Here is a 23,934-nt window from a genome sequence, read left to right on the forward strand (position 1 = left end):
AGGAAGATGCTCAGCAACATATGTTTATCGTGTGCCTTGTTTATTCCTCTAAATAAAGATGGAGATGTTAGTTCTTCTGATACATTTATGACATCATTATTGTATAATTGCTGTGGTACATGCAAGACTTATGTGTTGTTCAAGTATCCTGATACATGTAAGACTTTACTATTTTTCTGGACTGTAATCATGAACATCGTTTGCTGAATATTTTGAACTCGTTTCTCCGACCGGGATGAGTTAATATTTGTTGTTGTTGTTGCAATGGGTTCTTCATATGGAGTAAATTAACCATGGAAATTCTTGCAAAACATCAGTTTATAATGCACATGTACTCTGCTATGTACTCCCTTTGTCAAGAGTACAATGCACATGATGATGTTTAGAACTGCATTTGGTCCTGACGTGCTGCTTTTTAATCGGTTATGTGGAGCATTTCTTCTTAAGTTTTCTGCTTGTACATGGTATTGGATGAACTTTTCCTCTTACCAATTGCAGAAACCAATTTATGCGTCTATTGGTTTCAGCGATTGGGTTTTCTCTGGCAATCAAGTGCTTGTACAGTTCTTCGGAATTTTTGCTGCACTAAAGCATATGGGTAAACGGAGCATAACTGGTATTCTTAAGTAGTTTAGATCTGTTACGATTGCTTAGTACTAAGTACTTCACAGAGAACTAACATTAATTCCTCACCTGCGGTGGGATGGTAATGTACTGGTTACAAATTCACAATCATGAAACAGTTTGTACGCTCAGAGACAGTCAGGGTAGAGTACATTATGTGTCGATGCTAGTTTGTCGTCTCATTTTTCTCCTCAGGTTACGAGCTTCTCAGCATCAGGACCGTACGTGGTGGTGATGAAGATTCAGATCAAACAATTCATGTTTCAGTTCCTGGGCTTGCAAAGTTCAATCCCACATCTCATGATGAGTACCACCAGGGAATGCATCCCCTTTGGCATCCATGCCGCATGGGTGTGAAATTTGGAAGGTCGTGTTCGTTTTCCTACTGCAGATTTGCAAGTGTTGGTTGCTACTTCAATGCAAGATTTTTGCTTGCTTAGCAGTGCAGTACAGGCTCTGGATTTGAGATAGAAAGGCCGCAAGATTAAACTTTGCATGCTACGCCTCACAGACAGAGCAGTGACAGGGCGGCCTGGGGTTCACCTTGATTTGATTCGTGCCCATGCTGACACAAGGGGCCAAGCCAACAACGACCCAACAATTCAAGCCAAAGGTGCAAATCTCCCATGGGCCACGGCGCAGTAAATCCGAGCAGCATAGAGAGTGAACTGAACTGATACAGAGCAACATTCATCAGTTAGCAACAAACAAGCTCGACAAAGGGTGGATTTTATTGTCTCGTAATGGAGCATTAAGAGGATACAAACACAATGAGTACACATCCTTCGGGCCTGCGGTCATGGGTGCAGGCCATGGTGTTTGCTTCTGGCGGCTGGGGAATCTTGGGAGAGACAGAGATTTGTGAGAGCGAAGGACGTGGGGTTGATTTTGGGCTAGCTAGCACGCCGAGATTGGTGGGCGGGGTCAGCCGGCAAGGGTGTCTATGCGTTTGGCAGAGCTTTCGTCTGCCAGTTGAAATTGTTATAAGAGAGGGCTATTGTTATCTTGACGGTTAGATCTTAAAGAGTAGACTAAATCTCGTGGCTAATTGATTCGGGTTATTGTGTGTACGCGTTAGACGGAGTGCACTTTAAAAAGATAATGTTTGCTTGTTTAATAGTAAGTAGCAAAAGGGCCCATGCGTTGCAACAGGTTGAAAACAGGAAATGCAAACACCTGTACCAGCTAAAGCTACTATAGACATCTATTTTTCCACTTGCCTAATGTAACCTATTTTTCCACTGTAAAATGTAAGCATGCCCCTTTTCGTTGCAATGGGAGGTAAAACAATAGCACAAATTCCTATCACAACACATTAGTTGCCATTAACCATGTTGGTTAGATCGAAGTGGAACACCGATCGTGTTTGATGAGTTCAGGAACGTTGCAGAAAGATCCTCCATCCTCTAGGTAAAAAATAATAGAAAAAAATGAGATCATGAGCATTGTAAAAAGATCATCCATCCTCTAGCCAAAATAATAGGAAAAATGAGGATTTCATGACATACCAGAATCTTACTCCTCGTGGGATGGGGTCGGAGAGGGGAAGCGGATGAAAATTAACATAATTTAGCCCAATGGCAAAATGACACATGAAATGCATATTTTCTGATTAGCAATTCCAGTTCAAGCGTAGGTGAATGAAGTAGTTTTCTGCTTGCAGATATTGCCGTCAATATCCCCACAACTCGCCCTTACGCCGAATTTTAACAAAGGTCCAAGTACGAAGTCTGCCAATGGAGAAAAGGACAGTTTCCACAAACAAAACAATAATACAGCTAAATGAATCAAACAGATACAGTTGTGATATGTATTTGGTGGTCGGTGTGTAGTTTACCACTTTTAAAAATATAATTTTCAAATTTTCAAAATGTGGCCACGGAGGCTCAAGCTATCATCTCAACATTCCCTTGCCAGAAAAATCAATTACTGATAATAGATCTTAGGCATAGAAATCTAAAAAAAAGTAACTATAATAAATAACACAAAACAAACAATGTTTTGCAGTCAGCATGGAAACTGTAATAAGTATTGTCAACCTCACGCTCAATAGAAAGCAGGAGTCAGCATATTTAATCATATGAAGAAAGTAGGTAGCAATTCACCTAGTAATACATTAACAATTCTGAACTTTTGACAAAAACAAATAGTACTGAAGAACTGCCCTAGGTACTTGACAGTGACACACCCTCTCGGATGTGGAGACCATCGAGTTGTACGTGCTGATCCAACTAAAAATGCTTCAGTATGTAACACACAACAATGCAAAGAAGATTGCTAGATGATAATTTTGCGCACAAAGGACACTGACCATTTGCTCTACCACTGGCTGTAAGTTAACCTAATGGTCTGTAGCACACCATAATGCAAAAGAAATTGCTAGATATCTATGCTTTTGACCACCACAACCAGAAGGAAATCTTAATTAATGTATCTTGATATAAGACTGTATATCGGAGGAAGATGATCATGACAACAATCCTAAATAAATCAACAGAGATTACCTAAAGAAGGAGCAGTCCCTGAGCCTCCGGCCGGGCAGGAACACCACCGCGGCCCTAGACCGTCGCTCCCCGCTCCCGCACCACGGCGACTCCACTCCCTCCCCGCGCCATCGCCCCTGCTGCGGGTCTAGCTGCGCTGCTCCTTGGAGATGCCTCCAAGACGGCGGAGTCAAGGCCTTGCGAGCTCGACCGCTGTTCCACCCCCGCCCCCCTCTCCTGCTCGATTCCAGGAGGACTGCGCCCAGATGGTGAGATTGATCTCACTGTTAACGTACATGGAATAGTATCAGTCATATCTCATGTAATTATGATGGAGATATTATGTAGCAATTGTAATCTGCTGTGTATGGTAGTCTACGATCTGATTAGTATCAGATTGATTGTATCCTTGTTGTACAAGGTCTATCAGATTAAATAGAGGTGCAGCCCATGGGGCAATTCACGGCAAACATATTGTTGTCTAACGTGGTAACAGAGCCTCGATCCCATCTCTCCACGACATGGCTGGCACCACCTCCGGCGCACTCGTCACCACCACCGCCGGCTCGCTCGTCTCCGGCCACACCGCTACCATGCCGTCGCTCGCCGGCCTCATCACCGTCCGGCTCACCCGCGCCAACTTCCTGCTATGGAAGGCGCAGGTTGTCCCAAACCTCACCGGCGCCGGTCTGTTCGGCTACCTCGACGGCTCCGTTCCAGCGCCGCCGAAGACGATCACCGAGGGCACCGGCGATGCTGCGCGCTCCGTGCCCAACCCTGAGTACGAGCCATGGAGGAGGACCGACCAGGCCGTGCTCGGCGCGCTCCTGTCCTCCATGACGGAGGAAGTGCTCGCCCAGATGACGCGAGCGACCTCTGCGGCGGCCGTTTGGACTGCCCTCGGCGCTATGTTCGCTGCCCAGAATCGGGCCAGTGTGCGCCAACTCCGTACGCAGCTGTCGCAGACGAAGAAGAAGGACATGTCAGCGGCAGAATTCTTCCACAAGATGACAGGCTATGCCGACGCACTGGCCACCGTCGGCGAGGTACTGTCCGATGACGAGATCATCGGGCACATAATCGGTGGGCTGGGTCAGGAATATGACCCCCTCATGACTGCGCTCTCCATCTTCACAGGAGAAGTAAGACTCTCAGATTTTTATGCCTACCTTCTCAGCTTCGAGGCGCGTCAGGAGCAGCATGCCGCGAACAGCGGCGACTTCTCTTCATCAGCCAACAACGTCGTGCGCCACGGCAATGGCTCCGGTTCCCGCGACGGCAACCGGAACAGCAATGGTGGCCATGGAAACAGGGGTGGTGGCAATGGTGGCCGCTATGGTTCCAATGGCAACCGTGGCAACAACGGTGGCCGTCACAATGGCGGCGGCGGCAGGAACCGTCGTCCTCCAAGGTGCCAAATATGCCGCGAGGAGGGGCACTACGCCACCGATTGTCGCGATCGCTACAACGACCGCAGCGGCAACATGGCTACATACGGCCACCGCGACAACAATTGGTACCTCGACACCGGTGCCACTGACCACCTCACCAGCGACCTCGACCGCTTGACGGTGCACGAGCGCTATGGTGGAAAGGATCAAGTTCAAGTTGCAAATGGTGCAGGTTTGGAAATTTCTCATATTGGTCATACCAAACTTGCTGGCTCTAGTGATCCCATCCACCTTAAAAATGTTCTGCACGTCCCTGAAATTCACAAACATCTTCTTTCTGTTTATCGTCTTGTTTCGGATAACCAAGTGTTTGTGGAATTTCACCGTTTTTTCTTTTGTGTGAAGGACAAAATCACGAGGAGGGTCCTTCTTCTCGGTAGAAGTCGCAATGGCCTCTACCCCATCCCATATGGTTGGCCGTCGTCGTCATCATCACGTCGATCTCTCTCCGGAGTCCGTTCTTCATCGAGTCAGTGGCATCATCGTTTGGGTCACCCATCAAATAATGTAGTTGAGTCTGTCGTTCGGTCAAATAAACTCCCTTGTTCGTCGAGTCATGATACTTTCGTTTGTGAAGCATGTCAACGCGCCAAAAGTCATCAATTACCTTACAATAATTCATCCCGTGTTTCTTCGAAACCACTTGAGCTTATTCATACCGATGTGTGGGGTCCTGCCCTCGCCTCCTCTGGAGGTTTTAAGTTTTATGTTAGCTTTGTTGATGACTTTAGCCGTTTTACGTGGATTTATCTTCTTAAACATAAATTGATGTCGAACAAGTTTTCTATAATTTTCAGGCCCATGTCGAACGACTTCTCAATGCAAAAATCCGTGCGGTTCAATCTGATTGGGGGGGGGGGGTGAATACCACCGCTTGCATAAATTTTTTCAGCGTGTCGGTATTTCTCATCGCATATCCTGTCCACATACATCCCAACAAAATGGTATAGCTGAACGGAAGCACCGGCACTTGGTTGAAACCGGGCTTGCCCTCCTCGCTCACTCCAATCTTCCTTTGCGTTATTGGGATGAAGCTTTTCTTACCGCATGTTATTTTATTAACCGCATGCCCAGCCGGACCCTTCAAAATATGCCACCACTCACACGTCTTCTTCACATCACGCCCGATTACTCTTTTCTTCGTGTATTTGGATGTGCATGTTGGCCTAGTCTTCGTAAATACAACTCCCGAAAACTTGAGTTCCGCTCCAAGATGTGCGTTTTTCTCGGATATAGTCCGTTCCATAAAGGTTATAAGTGTCTTGACAAGTCCACTGGTCGCATCTATATCTCCCACGATGTCGTCTTTGATGAAAATGTTTTTCCCTTTGCAACTAGTGCGTGTCCCGACTTGTCTCGCTTAAATCCTCCTGTATCCTTTCCTTCCAATGAGCCAGTAGTTCAGGATGCTAATGTGAGAAACTACAACTTGTCGTTTTTGTTTCCTGACTTGTGTCCTGCAGATACAGAGGAACGACATGTATCTACGAGCGCTGTACAGGGCCATAGCGACGTGCATGCTACAACGCCATGCACCCAGCCATCATGTGCCACACGTCCAGCAGCAGGCCCCGGCTGTGGTGCTTCTCCATCAGGTGGGCCGACTCCGGCCTCTACCACGTCTACGCCATGTACTGACCAGATAGACGAGCCGGCCTCACCATCAGCGCGTAGATCGCCTGCACTTGACGCCTCTGCGTGCGTCGATGCCGGACCAGACGCGCCGGCGTCTTCAGCGGGCGCTCCTCCATCACCACCAGCCTCGCCAACGGCTTCTCCGACGAGTGCCTCTGCATCACCATCGGCCTCGCCGTCGGTCTCTCCGGCGGCCGCTCCTCCATCACCTCCTGCCTTGCAGCCGTCTCGGTCTGCGGCTCCCCCCGTTGAGCGGACACGCACGCGTCTTCAGAACAACATACAACGCCCGAAAATCCCCACTGATGGCACTGTCCGGTACAACCCGTATCGTCGTGGTTTCAGTGCTGTTGTGGCCGCTCCAGCTACGTACCGACAGGCGCTTGTTGATCCTGCATGGAAAGCCGCTATGCAAGAGGAGTTTTCAGCCCTTCAGCACACCGCGACGTGGTCACTTGTTCCACGTCCTTCCGGCACCAACATTGTCAGCTGTAAGTGGATTTTCAAAGTCAAGCAACATTCTGATAGCTCTCTTGACAAGTACAAAGCCCGCCTGGTCGCTCGCGGGTTCACTCAGCAGTATGGTGTTGACTATCTCGACACGTTTAGTCCAGTTGTCAAACCAGCTACTGTTCGCCTTGTGCTCTCACTCGCTGTTTCGCAGGGTTGGTGTGACTTGATGTGAGCAATGCATTCCTCCATGGTCTTCTTGATGAGGAGGTGTATATGCAGCAGCCACCGGGCTTTGAGGATCCTCGCTACCCTCATCATGTGTGCAAGCTTCGGAAGTCAATCTATGGGCTGAAACAGTCTCCCCGAGCTTGGTATTCCCGCCTCAGTGATCGACTACATCAACTTGGTTTTCAGTCCTCTAAGGCTGACACTTCCCTCTTCATTTTTCGGAAAGGGCGTGTGGTCATTTACATGCTTGTTTATGTTGATGATATTGTCATTGCTAGCTCCTGTTCTAAAGCGGTGGATCGACTGCTTCGCACTCTTGCCGGGTCTTTTCCTATCAAGGATCTAGGTCGTCTCGCTTACTTCCTTGGGATTGAAGCCACCTACAATTCAGGAGGAATGGTGCTCTCTCAGCGTAAGTATGCCGATGACCTACTTCACCGTGCACATATGGAGAATTGCAAGGCGGTTTCTACTCCCATGTCCGTCACTGATAAGTTGGCAGCAGCTCTTGGCACTCCTCTCAATGGTGATGACGCCTTCAGCTATCGCAGTATTGTCGGAGGGTTGCAGTATCTCACGCTTACCCGCCCAGATATTTCTTTTGCTGTAAACAAAGTGTGCCAATATCTGTCCAAACCCACTGATGTGCATTGGGAGGCTGTCAAGCGCATACTAAGATATGTTAAAGGTACTGTGGCTACTGGTCTCCAGATTCGTCAATCACACTCCACACTTCTGAGTGTTTTCACTTATGCTGACTGGGCAGGATGTGCCGATGACAGACGCTCCACAGGTGGTTTTGTGGTCTTCCTAGGACCCAATCTGATTTCTTGGAGTGCTAGAAAACAGCCAACAGTGTCACGATCTAGTACCGAGGCGGAGTACAAGGCCCTTGCAAATGGTGCAGCTGAAGTCACATGGGTGCAGTCTGTGCTTAGAGACCTGGGAGTACCTCTGCCGCGACCACCAGTTTTATGGTGTGATAATTTAGGTGCCACATACTTAACTGCAAATCCAGTGTTCCATGCAAGGACGAAGCATATTGAGGTGGATTTCCACTTCGTCAGAGAAAAGGTGGCACAAGGAGCATTAAATGTACGTTTTGTGTCTTCTGGTGATCAAGTAGCAGATGCCTTCACTAAACCTGCTACAAAGATCATGCTGGAGAAATTACGACACAATCTCAACCTTGTGGCCAGTTGAGATTGAGGGGGAATGTTAACGTACATGGAATAGTATCAGTCATATCTCATGTAATTATGATGGAGATATTATGTAGCAATTGTAATCTGCTGTGTATGGTAGTCTACGATCTGATTAGTATCAGATTGATTGTATCCTTGTTGTACAAGGTCTATCAGATTAAATAGAGGTGCAGCCCATGGGGCAATTCACGGCAAACATATTGTTGTCTAACGCTCACCTCTCCCGCACGCGGCACTCATGACGACGGGAATCCCGGGGTGGGTGGATCAGGCGAAGCGGATTCGCGCTGCTACGACGGCGTGGATCTGCCGGATCCAGGAGCTCAAAGCAGCAGATCAGGCGGTGGTGGCGGCGCGAGATCCGGAATCAGAGGCGGCGGCGACAAGGGTTGCGGATGCCTGCCGCCTGAGAGCAGAAGCAGAATAGAGGAATTTGGCACGGCGCATCTACGACGAAGCAACAGCAGCGGAGAGGGCGCGGATGCCCCCCTTCCCGCACTCCACGTCGATAGCATATGTGCAGTGGGCAAGGGCGGAGGCGAAATCCGGCGATCCCCGCAGGGCGATGAGATGGGAAGGCATGCTGGGGGTGGTGCCCTCGGGTGCGCCGCTCCAAGGCATCTCATCCTGGCCGCTGGCGTCGATTCGAGAGTGATTGCTCAGGCTGGATTGATTGCAGGTGGATCAGATTATCGCCTACCGCGCTCGGAGAAGGAGAAGATCTCTTGGTCATCAACGGCGGCGAACTCTGGTAATTACTGCACCTCTGATGATACTCCGAGCTGCTGTACTACTGTTCTTATTCCCAGTCGTCGGCGTTCTACGTCGCCACCGCTGTTTGTTGTTCCTCCTCCGATGAGGATTGGTGTTCGTAGGAATAGGAACAAATCCAGCCTGCCCCAATCTGGTGTTGGTGGCCGTCCGGTGTGTTCTATTTCATTCTCCCCCGATGCCACGAGTGATTCTGACTGCCATGTGACCCATAGACGCCGGATATCCCCATCTCCGCCGCCGTTCGTGGTTCCGCGCGTTGACGGACAAAAAATGGGGATCAACAAGCAGGGCCCGGCTGTCTGCCTTAGAAGATGGACTGGCCGTCCGATTCCTCCTAAAGGGATCGGGACCGTAGTTTCTCCCCCCACTACCTATGGTAAAGAGATTTATAATCCCCCCACCGACAGCTATCCTGCGCCTCGTCCCTCTAGGGTTCATCCTCGTGCGCTTCGCCGCCATGACCACCATAAGCTAGTTTGGGTTAGGCGTGATCTCTTTGTTTCTGGTAATTTTTCGGCTTCAGATTGTTACCCTGTTGGCCCTTCAGACCGCATCGTTGCTCCTAAGCAATTCAGCTTCTCCCGTGATTTTTGGTCAAGGAAGACTGGGAAAATCCCCCTTGCTGCTGTAGTGAAGAAGATGGCTAGATCTGGGCAAATTCCTGGACTTAGGGGAGGCAGATCCGGGGGGGCATGGTGGTGATGCAATTCGACCTCCAGCTGCTGTGAATGCGCCTCCAGCCCGTGCTCCTACTGCCCCTGTCCCTGCTCCTGCCCTCAACCAACAGGGCCCTCCCATGTCTATCTTTGCCAAGCCCCCCATTATTCCTATAGGGACCAATCCTCCCAATTTCATTCATCCTGGCATGAATCAAGTTTATCCTGGATTCCCTGCCAACAACTATCAATACTCTCATATGCCCCCTTGGATGCAACAGCCGCAGTTCCAATTCCCCTATATGCAACAGAATCTCCCAATGCAATTCCCTCATCCTCTACTTTGAGCTCTGCAAGTACGTCTGGAGGAAGTGGGCAAGTGGGTTCTGGAAAGAACAAAAAGAAGAACAGGAGTAGTGCTAAAAAGCAAGCTATGACTGCTGCTGGAGCTGTTGACAGTGCTACTGTTCATACAGCCTCAGACTCTGAAGAATATATGATAGACCCTAAGTATATTGGTACTATCTGCTACAACTGTGGCCTTCCTGGTCACTTTGTGGGCATGTGCTCTGTTCCCAAAATCTGCTTCATCTGTAAAACCCCAGGCCACCATATGGACATCTGCCCAAAGTGGTATGAACCTTATCCTGCAGCCCAATATTGGGGAAGTGCTAATAGTGGCCTTGGTTTCTTTCATATTGAAGCTGGTGACAAGTGTGACAGCAGCTGGCTGAATTTTGGCAATGTTGGGCTGGTTGTTGTGGAAGAAGGCAATATCACTGCTAAAGAACTAGAAAGCTGCTTTATTGGGATGTGGAAAACTAACTGGCCTTGGTAGATCAGACCTTGTGATGAAACTCAATTTCTAGTTAGATTCCCCCCCCCCCCAACAAAAAGATTTCTGATCTGGTTGCTTTTAAATCTATTAACCTGAAGAAGAAGGGAGTTACTATATCCTTCAAAGACTGGCATGGTGACCTCCCTGCTTTTGATTCTCTCAATGAAGTTTGGGTTAATATCATTGGCATTCCTCCTGTCTAGTGCACCTGGCCAGTCATCTCTCAAATTGCTTCTTCCCTGGGTGTCATTGTCAATATTGACTGGCATGAAATCTTCAGAAGTTTCTATGAAGTTGTGAGGGTTCAAGTTGCTGTTAGAGATCCACAGCTGATTCCTAAGGATAGGTTATATGAGATCCAACAGGAACTGTATCTGCTCAACTTTGAAGTTGATGATAATACTGTTACTGAATCTCCTAACCACAAACCTTCAGATGGTCCTCCTGGTCCTTCTACTGGTACTGAAGATCATGGGAATGCTGACAGGAATGGAGATGGTGATAATGACAGCGATGATGACATACTTGGGGAGGAGATGGAGCAAGATGCTAGCAATCAGATTCCCAAGAATCCTACTCCTGCCCCAAGTGGATCTAAGTCTAGAACTGTCCATCCTATCCCTCATACCCCTATTGAGCAAGCTCATTTAATTTCTTCAAATCACCTGGGAGCCCCTGTGACTAAGAGTTATCTAGATGCTGCTAAGAAAGCCAACTATGAAGGCTGTGGCAACAGTTTGCTGGCTCAGTTTGAAGCAGTGAAGGGTAACTCCAATGACATTGGCCCCAATCCCTTAACTTCAGCCTCAGCTATCACTACCCTCTCTTGTCCTACTCCCAGACCTCAGGCCACTAGGACTGACCAAGGGAGATGGGGCCCTGTTGTTGCCACTAGGATGAGCAACAGGATTATAAGAGATGGCAAGAATGCTATAGCTAAAGCCCAGGAAATTAAGCAAGTTCAGAACCTAGAGGTAACCAAAGGTAAAACTACTACTAGCTCCAATAATTCCTTTGCTTGCCTTGATAATGAGCTTCTTCTGTATAATGCTGATTTATCTGGCTTAAAACTTGGGAATGATCCTATTAGCTGCTTCAATAATATTGAGTATATTAAGCAAAAAGAGCTTGAAAGGTTGTCTAATTTTCAAAAAGACAACCCTGAGTTATTTCCCCCTCCTGACACTGATGTCAATGGAGTTAATTACTGCAATACTAAGAGTGACACTGAGACAAACCCTTCCCCCCGCACTGGAAATAACTCAGAAGTGGAGGAGGGTGAGATTCCTTGGATGGAAGTATCCCATCAAAGGTCCAAAAAGTGTCATGGTAGGAGTAGATTTTCTAAGAATATTTACTAATGATTGGTGCTTTCTGGAACATTAGAGGCCTCAACGGTCCTTCTAAAAACACCAGAGTTCAAGAGCTTGTAAAAGCTTGTTGCCCAGATTTCATTTGTTTGTCTGAAACCAAGAAAGCTGATTTTACCATTCCACAACTAGAAGCTATTGATACTAGAAGTGGATTTGTGTGGAATTGGCTCCCTGCTGTTGGTACTGCAGGAGGTATTTTAATTGGAGTTAAAGATGATAAGTTTGACATCTTAAATTGTGATATTCACACTTTCTGCATCTCCTGTATTTTAAAGTGCAAACACAATGACACTAAATGGAGATTAATCTCTGTATATGGTTCAGCTTATGATGAGTTTAAACTTGATTTCATTAATGAACTTGACAGTGTCCTTGCTGAGTGGTCTGGCCCCACCTTAGTTGGAGGGGATTTTAATTTGGTCAGGAATACCAGTGAGAAGAATACTGGCTCCATTAACCAACACTGGGCTGACCTGTTCAATGATTGGATCAATAAGTTTGGTCTCATTGAAATTAAGAATGCTGGTAGAAGGTATACTTGGGCTAATAACCAAGACAACCTTATCATGGCCACTCTAGATAGGGTTTTTGTTTCTGTTGATTGGGAGGACCTTTTCCCTGGGGCTTCCATTAAAGCTCTCCCCAGATTGGGCAGTGATCACACACCCCTGGTGTTGAACACTTCCAATGGACCTCCTTCTTTCCCTACTAAGTTTTTTAGGTTTGAGAAATGGTGGCTAGAAATTCCTGGCTTTGATGAGGTTATTCACAAAGCCTGGAATACTAAATGCAATTCCACCAAGGCCATTGATATTTGGCAATTTAAGATCAGAACCACCAGGAAAGCTGCTAAAGGATGGTGTGCTAACTATGAAGCAGACCAGAATAGGACTAAGCAAGCTTTGGTGGCTGAGTATAATTTCTTAGATGTTTTAGCTGAGTCTCAACCTTTATCCCCTAACTCTAAAAAAAGAATGAAAACCATTGCAGGTGATTTAAATGATATATGGAGGAAGGAGGAGATCAAGGCTAGACAGAGATCCAGGGAGAAGGAGATACTGGAGGGAGAACTCAACACTGGGTACTTCAGAGCAGTGGCCAATCAAAAAAGGAGGAGGAAACAGATTGCTGTACTAGAAACCCCTTCAGGTCCTGTGCAAGACACTAAAGGTATTTTGCAGATAGCTGTTGATTATTATAAAAAGCTGTTTGGTTTTGTTCCTACTATTGATATTGATCTCAAAGATGATTTTTGGGATCAGGATAGTTTACTTTCCACAGAGCATTTTAAGTTACTGGAAAAGCCTTTCTCTGAGGAGGAAATCAAGGCTGCTGTATTTTGCTCTTATGCTGAAGGAGCTCCAGGCCCTGATGGCTTTCCTTTTCTTTCTTACTAGAAATACTAGGATTTAACCAAGCATGATCTTTTTGCTCTTTTTAGAGATTGGGAGGCTGGTAATCTAGATCTATATACACTCAACTTCTCCCTTTTGACCTTGGTCCCTAAAGAACCTAATGCAGTTAAACTAGATAGGTTTAGGCCCTAGCCATGATCAATTGCAGTTTTAAAATCTTTGCTAAATGTGCTACAAACAGATTTGGCCCTGTTTGTAATGTTCTTATTTCCCTAATCAGACTGCTTTCCTGAAAGGGAGATTTATTCTGGAAAGCATTGTAGCTGCTCATGAGGTGGTCCATGCAGTGGCCTCCAATAAAATGTATGGTTTCTGTTTTAAATTAGATTATGAAAAAGCCTATGATATGATTAGTAGAGAGTTTCTTTTGAAAATGCTGAGGCAGAGAGGCTTTGGTCCTATTTGGATGTATAAGCTTGAATCTTTGCTCTGCAATGGATCTGTGGGTGTCAGACTTAATGACACCAACAGTGACTATTTTATAGCTGGCAAGGGAGCTAGACAAGGTGATCCTGTCTCTCCTTTATTGTTTAACTTAGTGGCTGATGTGTTTACTAGGATTTTGATTAAAGCTGCTAAGGCAAACTTAATTGCTGGTGTTTTCCCTCCTTCTAATCCTGCTGGTGTCATTAGCATGCAGTATGCTAATGACACCTTGCTTTTCTTAGATAATAATCTTGAACATGCCAAAAACCTCAAATGGCTTCTGTCCTGCTTTGAGCAGATCTCTGGCATGAGAATCAATTTTCATAAATGTGACCTGGTCCCTATCAATATAGATAGAGATGAAGCTCTTATTTTTGCTCAAACCTTGGGGTGCAAATTAAGTGCTTTCCCTATTAAGTACTTAGGGGCCCCTTTGCATTTTAGTAAAATTAGGAAGGAAGATCTCCAACCCACTATTGATAAGATTATCAAGAAAGCTGCTGGGTGGAGAGGGAGACTTCTTTCTTTTGGCAAACGACTTATATTAGTCCAAGCCTGCTTAGCTAGTATTCCTTCTTACCTCATGGGTTTCATTAAATTCCCTAAGTGGGCCATTAAACTCATAAATTCCCAACTAGCTCATTGCTTTTGGGATGATTATGAGGGTCACCACAAGTACCATCTGACTGCCTGGAAGTCTATTACCATGAGGAAAGAATTTGGGGGTTTTGGTATTACTGACATTGGGGACATGAATTTGGCTTTATTAGCCTCTTGGGTCAGCAGATATTATAACTCAGAGGGTAAGATCTGGAAAAATATAATTTTCCAAATATAAAACTCAAAGCAATCTATTTGCTTGCCCAAATACTGGAGCATCTCCTTTTTGGAAAGGGGTGCTCTGGGCAGCTCAAGCGGCTAATGTTGGTTTTTCTTGGAAAATTGTTAATGGTAAAAGGATCAGATTCTGGGAGGACCATTGGTTTGGTAATGCCACCTTGGCCACCCAATATTGGGATCTATATGTCCTTGCCAATGAGCATAATGCCACCATTGATAAAATTTGGGACGGCAGTAACCTTAAAATTAGTTTTCGGAGATGTTTCACTCAGGAACTTATGTCTCTATGGTACGAGCTTTTGGAAATTGCCAGTTCTATTCATCTCTCTGTAGAGGATGACTCCCCTGTCTGGAATATGAATTCCAAAGGGGTATACTCTGTTAAATCTTTTTATAAGTTCTTAAATTTCAGAGGTGTGTTGCCCAGTAGTTCTCCTGCCATTTGGAAGATCAAAATTCCTCCTAGGATTCAGATCTTTCTCTGGCTATTGACTAACAACAAGTTGTTGACCAGAGATAATTTGTCTAAAAGGCAGGAGGTAGGCGATTCCACCTGTGTTTTTTGCGTTGAACAGGAAACTTGTTCTCATTTATTTAGTACCTGTGTCGTTGCTACTGAATTCTGGAAAGCCTTATGTATCCTAACTGGGATTGATGAAGACATCAGTATAATGTCCATCTCCTAGTACTGGATCAGAGGAGATACCTTTGCTGTAACTAATATTGTCCATGCAGCTGGACTTTGGGCTATCTGGAAAACTCGCAATGACATGGTTTTCCACAATGTTGTTTGGTCTGGATTACAGGCTATCTGGCGAAAAACTACGTCAAATCTGTCTACATGGGAGTGCCTGTCCTCAGGGTGTGCCAAGGACAGGATGGTGTGGGCTGCGAAAGAACTGGAGATGAAAGCAAGAAGCCCACCTCTGCTAATGTGGCCAGATCCCGGATGAGGCGTGGATATACATTTTGAAGCCATTTCCTCTGGAGGCTGCTACTATCTCTTAGAGGAGTCGCTTGGTGTTTCTCTTATCGCTGGCTAGGCTATGGCTTTTGCCCCAATGCTCTTTATTCGGCATTTGCTGTTTTAGTTCAAGCTTTTAGTCTTGTAGCTTTTCCTGCTTCCTCTGCGGCAGCCTTCCTGCTGTCCGCCGTATGCCTAAAATGTAAGACGATTCTGTAACTGTTGTTTCGTTTCTTCAAGAAATGGAACAGGGGCGCGGCCCTTTTCATCTAAAAAATTACCTAAAGAAGTAATTACTGTTACTTGGAGCACGTATGCGTGAGTAATTCGAACGTAGATTCACCTTGTTTGCATCTGCCATCTGGCCGGGCCATGGAAACTGGTCAGCAGCAACACCAATCCAACTCTGAAGTCTGAATACAGCGTGCAAGTAGTTGAGTTTACACATTCAGACAAACACAAAGGAACCAAAAAAATATACAGGGTCCGATTCAGATTTCGCTGCAGTTTCCCATTCATCCATACCAATCCATGCATCACCAATCCATTCTTGTCCATACGTCATCAATTAATTAGTCCTCAACTCGTCATCCATCAATTACATTGTTCATTGCATAGAAAACAGAAGAGATGACATGGGGACAGAGGAGCTTGCCTGGCGATGGAGTTTGGCTCATGGTGGGCCGTGACCTGGTGGAAGGAGCTGAAGCTGGCTGGCACAAGCTCGAGTGTGAACGTAGACTTGCGAGGCAATTTCAATCTGGGGTTTCGATTTCGATCAAGGGATTCGAAACCTTTTTATAGGGTGCCCCAGAACCAGAGTTTTTCTGTTGTAGGTTGTCAGGTTCCGTTTTGGAGCAGAGTTTCCATAGGAGTCGAAGGAGAGTTTTTTTTCTCTCGTACCCTATCATGATAGGTACCAATTCCATCGAGAGCGGACACCAATTCCATCGAGAGCAGACCGACGAAACGCACGCGGCCAGGACCGGGCAGCTCCGGGAATGGCCGCAACTGATCCACCCCGCTTCATCAACCTGTCGGTCTGGGTGCCCTCCTCCACTCGTGGCCGCCGGCAACGGCGCCTCTTCCCATCCCAGCCTCCAGCTTGTCGATCCCCGCCCTATCCATCCCCGGCTTCGATCTTGACGGCACCTGCCCTCTCCATCCCCGTCTGCGAGCCTGCCGGCGCCACCCTCCAATCCCCTTAATCGAGCCTGCTCGTCTCGAGGTCGCGACCAGTAGGTGGAGGGGAGCTGTGAACGGCGAAGAAAGCCCCGGGTGAGGAGGAGATGGGATTGGGAGGCAGAACGCAGCCGACGGCGCGCGGGGCATGGCAGAGGTGGGTTGGGTGGGGCGGAGCGCGCGAGGCAGAGCGTGGCTGTGTTTTTTCCCCTTCGTACCTGTTCAATTTGGACTGCGGGGTTAATTTCCGGAAAAGGGAAGGGCCCTTTTGCAAAAGTGCCATGATGGGTGTGCGGGCAGAAGCGATAAACGCTTTATTATTAGGTAAAGATAGAGATAGAGATAGAGAATAATAGTAGTAGAGATAATTTGAGGGAGAACTGCCGCGTGAGAGAAATAGGATCTAACCTGCATCATCCCAGCAGGACGACTCGGGCAGCCCCAATCCATCTCACCGGAACACCCTCCGCTCCACCCCGCTCCCTCGCCGCTGCCGGGCGAAGCCCGTGTGGTGATGGCGGCGGCGGGGCCTCGGCTCGCCCTCTTCTCCTATGGTGACTGCTGGACTCCATGGCAATGGATGGTGGGGGTGTGCTGAGTGTTGGCCGGGGAACATCGCGGCTTCTTTGGTCATGGCTCCTCTGTGGCGCGCGTGCACGCGGCGGGCTGCTCGCTTCAGCGACGTGCGGGGACAGTGCGGCGCCTGCTCTTGGTGGTGGGTGGCGACGAGTGGGGTGGTTCGGGGTTGTACCAATGCTCATATCCTGCGCGGATGGCATCGGTGGACGGCCTTGTACGCATGCAGCGTGGCTCCAAGGCGCTGTTTGGCGACTCCATGGAGTTGGTTGGCGACATCCGGAGGCGCTAATCTGGCAGATATGCGCTCCTGATCTAACACCACACGCGCTCTGCGCGGGCGACGTTGGTATGCCTTTCGTGCTCCGGCTCCGGCTATGTTGGTCCCTAGGCAAACGGGCCTGGACAGGGCTCTCTTGGGCGAGGTGGTAGTCGGCAGTGGTGTTTTCCGCCATCGGTGTTGGTCCTAAAGGAGACCACTCCAACCTAGGGCAACGGGAAAGCTACGGATTGCGGTGGCCACCGAAAGGTCTTTGTGAGGGTTTCTCACTTTCTTTCAGCAGACCCGTCGGTTGACTTTGGCTGAGAGATGCAAAGTATAAACGGTGACCTGACGCAAAGGAATGGTTGCGTAGCGGCGACAATGTAGCTGCTGGGATCGCGAAAAAGTGGTGGTGCAACACATAAGTGACTTCGATGGTGGTGCTACTTGAGCACCCTGTCTCAAGTACCGAGGCAAGAGCCTAGGTCTGACCCATGTTGGTTATACCTGGGAATGACGATGTTTTTATGTCGTTACCTTGTTGAAGGCATTGCTCGGATATCCTCGGACGGATTCATGCTGAAAACCTAGATTCTAGCCTTGAGTGGTTGGATCCGGTGACGGCGACGATTGAGCGTCGCTCCCTTCCTGAAGGCATTGATGTTGAAAAACCTCATCGTTCGTGTGGTGCCATGAGATTGTTGGTGCGGATATTGTCATTGTTGTAGTTTGCCGATCGCGTATCTGATCACTTTGGTTTTTTTTGTGCGTATGCATAACAGTTGTGGTCTTATATGACTTTGCTATTTGTCGGCTTCTTTATGTGTGCGTGCGTTGGTATTGGTTGTGTGCATTCTAAGAGCATCTCTAATAGACGATCCAAATGTAAAAATACCTAACTTTTGGACCGTCTGGGCAAAAAACGCTGCTCCAACAGACGGTCCATATGCAAAATAATTTGGACCGCGGCCTCCTCGTGATGTAAAATCCAACACCTCGCAATGCAAATATACATCATGAGATGCATCTGGTCCAAAACCAGCCGCCGCCCACGAACGCCCAACCGCCACTTCATTTCCGTTCCCGCCCGCGCCCGTCCGCCCGCCCGCGACCCGCCGGCCGGAATCCGTCGCCGTGACCGCCCAAAACCTCATCGTCGCCGCCGTCACCACCCCACATCCCCACCGCCGGCCGCTGTCGCCGCCGCCCTCCGCCGCCGTCGCCCCCCTCGCCTCCCCGCCGCCGCCCGAACACCGCCGAATTGGGAGGCAGCCGGCGCGGGGTTCGGCCCCTCCAGCGGTCCGGCTGCCGCGGTAGGCCTCCGCGGGGTCTCGGGCTGCCGCCGACCTGCTCCCGTCGACCGTGAGCCTGTCCACGGACGTTGCACCGGCCGCACGACGACCGCCGCACCAATCCCTCTGCCCGGCTGCCGAACTTGTCTTCGCCGCCCACCGAGCTCCTCTTGGCCGGCCTCCAACCTCTTCTGTTATCACCGCCGCCGTCCGGAGCCGTCCGCAGCCGTAAGCAGCAGCCAATCCAACCGGCGACCATCTTCCTCCACCGTGCGCACAAGGTGTTTGACGGAATTCCTCAAGGTTTTGGACCATCTATTGGAGTTGCTCTTTTGGACTATGAATTTGGACCATCTATTGGAGTTGGCCTTTTTTCAGAGCTCCAAAATGCATTTTTCGGCGGTCCAAATTTTACATCTCCGGTTTTGGACCGTCAAAATTTGGACCATGTATTGGAGATGCTCTAACTATGCAGAAACCGGATGTGTGCAGAAAGCACTCCGCTCCGACTCCGCGTGCTCTCTTGACCCGCCACGCCGCCCTTTCCTATCCAGCTTTGCCACGGTTCCCATCTATTGCCAGGCACGTGAGCTCGTCATCCGTGACGTCGCCAGGCGTCATGCTGCTTGTCACCTCGATGTCCGCCAGGACGGTGTCGGCCTTGCGGTTGGTATCCGCCGCCGGCGGTCCTTAGCCCACACCTTGAACGTGTCCCGTGGCAATGGCGACGCCTCCGCCCTGACACACAGCACGGACGCGGCCGAGCCGGGGCCGAGCGCACCGCCGACCAGGAGGAACACGCGGTTGTCCTCCTCCCTGAACAGCAGCCGCCAGATGGGGCAATGGAGCACGCTCACGTATCTTGACGGAGATCTCCCTCCGCGAGTCGCCCTCCGCCACGGTTACGCCACTTCTCCGGTCGATTGATGCGCGACGATCTCTTCCTTCGCTGGGGCATGTAGGAGCGACTCAGCGGCCTGCCTCGGTTTATTGGCGCTCTTCTGGTTGAACCTCTCCATCGCCGCTTGTGAGCCCTCCGAACCAGCTGCAACCTGCATCCTCCCCTTCACCTCTGTCTTTCTCCGGTGTCTCTGCTGAGCTGTAACTGATTCCAGCATTTAGGAAATGGCTCTGTAATCTTTTTTCTTTTCTTGAAGGAACTCTGTAATCTTCATAGAATGTATACCTTCTTACTTGTATCATGAAGTCTCAACTAAGTACGGGCTGATTTTTTACTGGCGTAGGAGCAAGACCAACTAACTGCCGGTTTTCTGGACATTTTACTAGCCAGTGAAGTCCAACATCTAGATGACATAAAAAAGGTAATAAGTACATCTGATGCTAAATGAAGGGCTTGTTGGGCTAAGTCCCTCCACATGGAGGTGTGTTGGCAGCCCAACATCAGCCCATAAGTCCAACACATGTCAGCCGTTGATCTTCGCTGCATCCAACGGTTGAGAGTGCTTCCAAGGAAAGTGAAGCAAGAAGAAAACCCTAGCCACTCCACCCCTGCTGGTGGTGGCTGCCATTCGTGAGAGTGAGAGAGAGAGCACATAAGAGAAAACACAACCTGAGAGAGAGGAAGAAGAAGAAGCAGAGGTTCTGTCCAGATTTGCTGCATCTGACTAGACAGTGTTCAAGCTTGTGGTTGGAGGCTCAAACGTGCTTGGATCGACCCCAAACTTGGTGAGCTCGTTCCTTACTTTGAGTACTTCGATCTGGTTAGCTGGTTTGAGGATTGGGTTAATGGAGCATCAGATTTGAGACTGGTTTTGTCAACTCTGACTGCTGCAGTTTCAGAACAGAGTAGTTTTGGAAGACGAACAGTTTGGGTAGACAACCGATGTCTGGATTGAGCTGAAATTTGGAGGGGATGTTAAGAACTCGTGTGTCTACTTGTCTGCCAAATTTGGTGCTGTTTGGTTCAGCGGTTTAAGAGCAGTTTGCAAAACAGTGAAGGGTACAGAAGCTGTGTAAACTCTGCTTTGCTGAAATCTTGCCTCTTGTGGCTGTTGTTGTTGTTGCCGGTTGGCAACGTGGAGAGTGTGTTGTAAATCTCTCTAGAGGTTCTAGAGAAGACTTTGTACTCATCATTCTCATAGTGAAGTTGTGTGGACCGGTCGGTCCACAGCTGTGTTTTTTTACTCCTCAAGTTGAGGAGGTTTTTCCACGTTAAATCATGTGTCACTTTTGCATGTTGTTTGTGTTATTCCGCTACTTACTTGTTGGTTGAAGCTGTCCTCAAAGTTCATCACAAGTGGAGGGGGCTGTGTAGTGTGCATATTTGCCGTGTCGGTGAATTTTGTGCAGTGCATTGTTGCTGTCCAACTCCAACAAAGTGGTATCAGAGCCTTGGTTTGCTTGTGCAAATTGCTGATGTTCTTGTGGTGAAAGATGAAAGTGAATACTAGCAGGATGATATCTTTTAATGGTACAAATTATCAAGCATGGAAGGGCAAGATGGAGGACTTATTGTATGTGAAGAATACTGGAAGCCGGTGTTCTCCACTGAGATTGTCGGAGTAAATGACCACGAGTAGCCCAGCCGGCTCCCCCTGGCACTTCAGAAAAATTACAAGCCATTCTAGCCTTCAAGATCCAAGGCATGGGGCCGCCTTCCTCCAGCCGGCTACCTCTCAGGGCGGCTGCGCGATGGCGGCCCTACCTCAAGACCTCCCAAAAGAAACCACGAGAGGGCCAGCTCCAAGAAGCCGGCCACGGTAGGGCCGGCTCCAAGAAGCCGGCCACGAGAGGGCCGACTCCCAGAAGCCGGCCCCCAACAGGCGGCCAAGATCGTGCCCTCAAAGTCTGCACCCACATAACGGCGATGAGACGGGGCGTGGCTACAGTAAAGCCTGCCACCCCCGAATCCCGGGACGCACATGGCCACAGTGTGCGGTACATGGCGGCCATCCCCAGTCCGGCGCAGCACTGTTGCCATGTCGACCGTGACATCACCCACGGCGAATCGTCAGTACGACCCAAGGGCTACGGGTCCCATCGGTCAAGAAGATGCCCGAAGGCGGCTAGGACTCCCGCAGTCGGCCTGGGGAGTATCCGGCTCCCAGTAGCCGGCTAGTCCCTTCCCTCGAGGGACGCGCCTCATTAAGAAGACAAGACGGGGTAAGGCTACAGTGATATGCCGCCCGGCGGCGGCACCGTAGCCATGCTTACCACGACGAAGCCCACGTCACCAGAGGTGGGGCAACAGTAACCGGCCCCCGACAAGACCCCCAAGCGGTGGGACCTGTTGGAAATATGCCCTAGAGGCAATAATAAAAGATTATTATATTTCCTTGTTCATGATAATTGTCTATTGTTCATGCTATAATTGTATTATCCGGAAATCGTAATACATGTGTGAATACATAGACCACAATGTGTCCCTAGTGAGCCTCTAGTTGACTAGCTCGTTGATCAACAGATAGTCATGGTTTCCTGGCTATGGACATGGGGATGTCATTGATAACGGGATCACATCATTAGGAGAATGATGTGATGGACAAGACCCAAACCTAAGCATAGCACAAAGATCTTGTAGTTCGTTTGCTAGAGCTTTTCTAATGTCAAGTATCATTTCCTTAGACCATGAGATTGTGCAACTCCCGGATACCGTAGGAGTGCTTTGGGTGTATCAAACGTCACAACGTAACTGGGTGGCTATAAAGGTGCACTACGGGCATCTCTGAAAGTGTCTGTTGGGTTGGCACGAATCGAGACTGGGATTTGTCACTCCGTATGACAGAGAGGTATCTCTTGGGCCCACTCGGTAATGCATCATCATAATGAGCTCAATGTGACCAAGGGGTTGGTCACGGGATCATGCATTACGGTACGAGTAAAGTGACTTGCCGGTAACGAGATTGAACAAGGTATTGGGATACCGACGATGGAGTCTCGGGCAAGTAACGTACCGATTGACAAAGGGAATTGAATACGGGATTGATTAAGTCCTCGACATCGTGGTTCATCCGATGAGATCATCGAGGAGCATGTGGGAACCAACATGGGTATCCAGATCCCGCTGTTGGTTATTGATCGGAGAGGCGTCTCGGTCATGTCTGCATGTCTCCCGAACCCGTAGGGTCTACACACTTAAGGTTCGGTGACGCTAGGGTTGTAAGATATTAGTATGCAGTAACCCGAAAGTTGTTTGGAGTCCCGGATGAGATCCCGGACGTCACGAGGAGTTCCGGAATGGTCCGGAGGTAAAGATTTATATATGGAAAGTTGTTCGGGTTCCGGGAAAAGTTCGGTTTTTTCCGGTATTGTATCGGGAAGCTTCCGGAGGATTCTGGAGGGGTCCGGAGGTCTGGAAAATGTTCCACCACATCCAATACAGCAGCATGGGCTGTAGGGGGGCGCCCTAGCCTTAATGGGCCAGGGGCACCAGCCCCCCCAAGGCCCATGCGCATGGGAGGGGGAAAACCCTAGGGGGAGGGCCTCCACTTGACTTGGGAGGCACTCCTCCCCCCCTTGGCCGCCGCCCCCAACCCTAGATGGGTTCTAAGGGGGGCCGGCCCCCTCTATCCCCATTATAAATAGTGGAGGGGTGGGAGGGCAGCCGCACCTGAGCCCCTGGCGCCTCCCTCCTCCTCCCGTAACACCTCTCCCTCTCGTCGGTGCTTGGCGAATCCCTGCCGAGACTCTACTGCATCCACCACCACGCCGTCGTGCTGCTGGATCTTCATCAACCTCTCCTTCCCCCTTGCTGGATCAAGAAGGAGGAGACATCTTCCTGACCGTATGTGTGTTGAACGCGGAGGTGCTGTCCGTTCGGCACTTGGTCATCGGTGATTTGGATCACGGCGAGTACGACTCCATCATCCCCGTTCACTTGAACGCTTCCACTTGCGATCTACAAGGGTATGTAGATGCACTCCTATTCCCCTCGTTGCTAGAATACTCCATAGATTGATCTTGGTGCTGCGTAGAATTTTTTTAATTTCTGCTACAATCCCCAACAGGACAGGCCTGCCGACCAGAGAGCCGACAGACGGCGGGTCCACCAATCGGCGGGCCCCATCAGCCGGCGGAGAAGCCGGCGAGCGTAGACATAGACAGCTAGGGCCCATGCCCAGGCGGATTACCATTGTACCCCTGGGGGTAGGCCTATATAAACCCCCCAGGGCGCCCATGCAAAGGGAGATCTTTTTTAGGAGTTTTAGACAACGCAGCGAGGGATGAAGAAACCTAGCCTTGCCCTTCTTCTTGCTCCCCCCGAACAGCTCAAGGAGCCTCTTGTAGCTACTTATCG

The sequence above is a fragment of the Triticum urartu genome, chromosome 5, assembly GCF_003073215.2.
Source record: "Triticum urartu cultivar G1812 chromosome 5, Tu2.1, whole genome shotgun sequence".
Classification (NCBI taxonomy): Eukaryota; Viridiplantae; Streptophyta; class Magnoliopsida; order Poales; family Poaceae; genus Triticum; species Triticum urartu.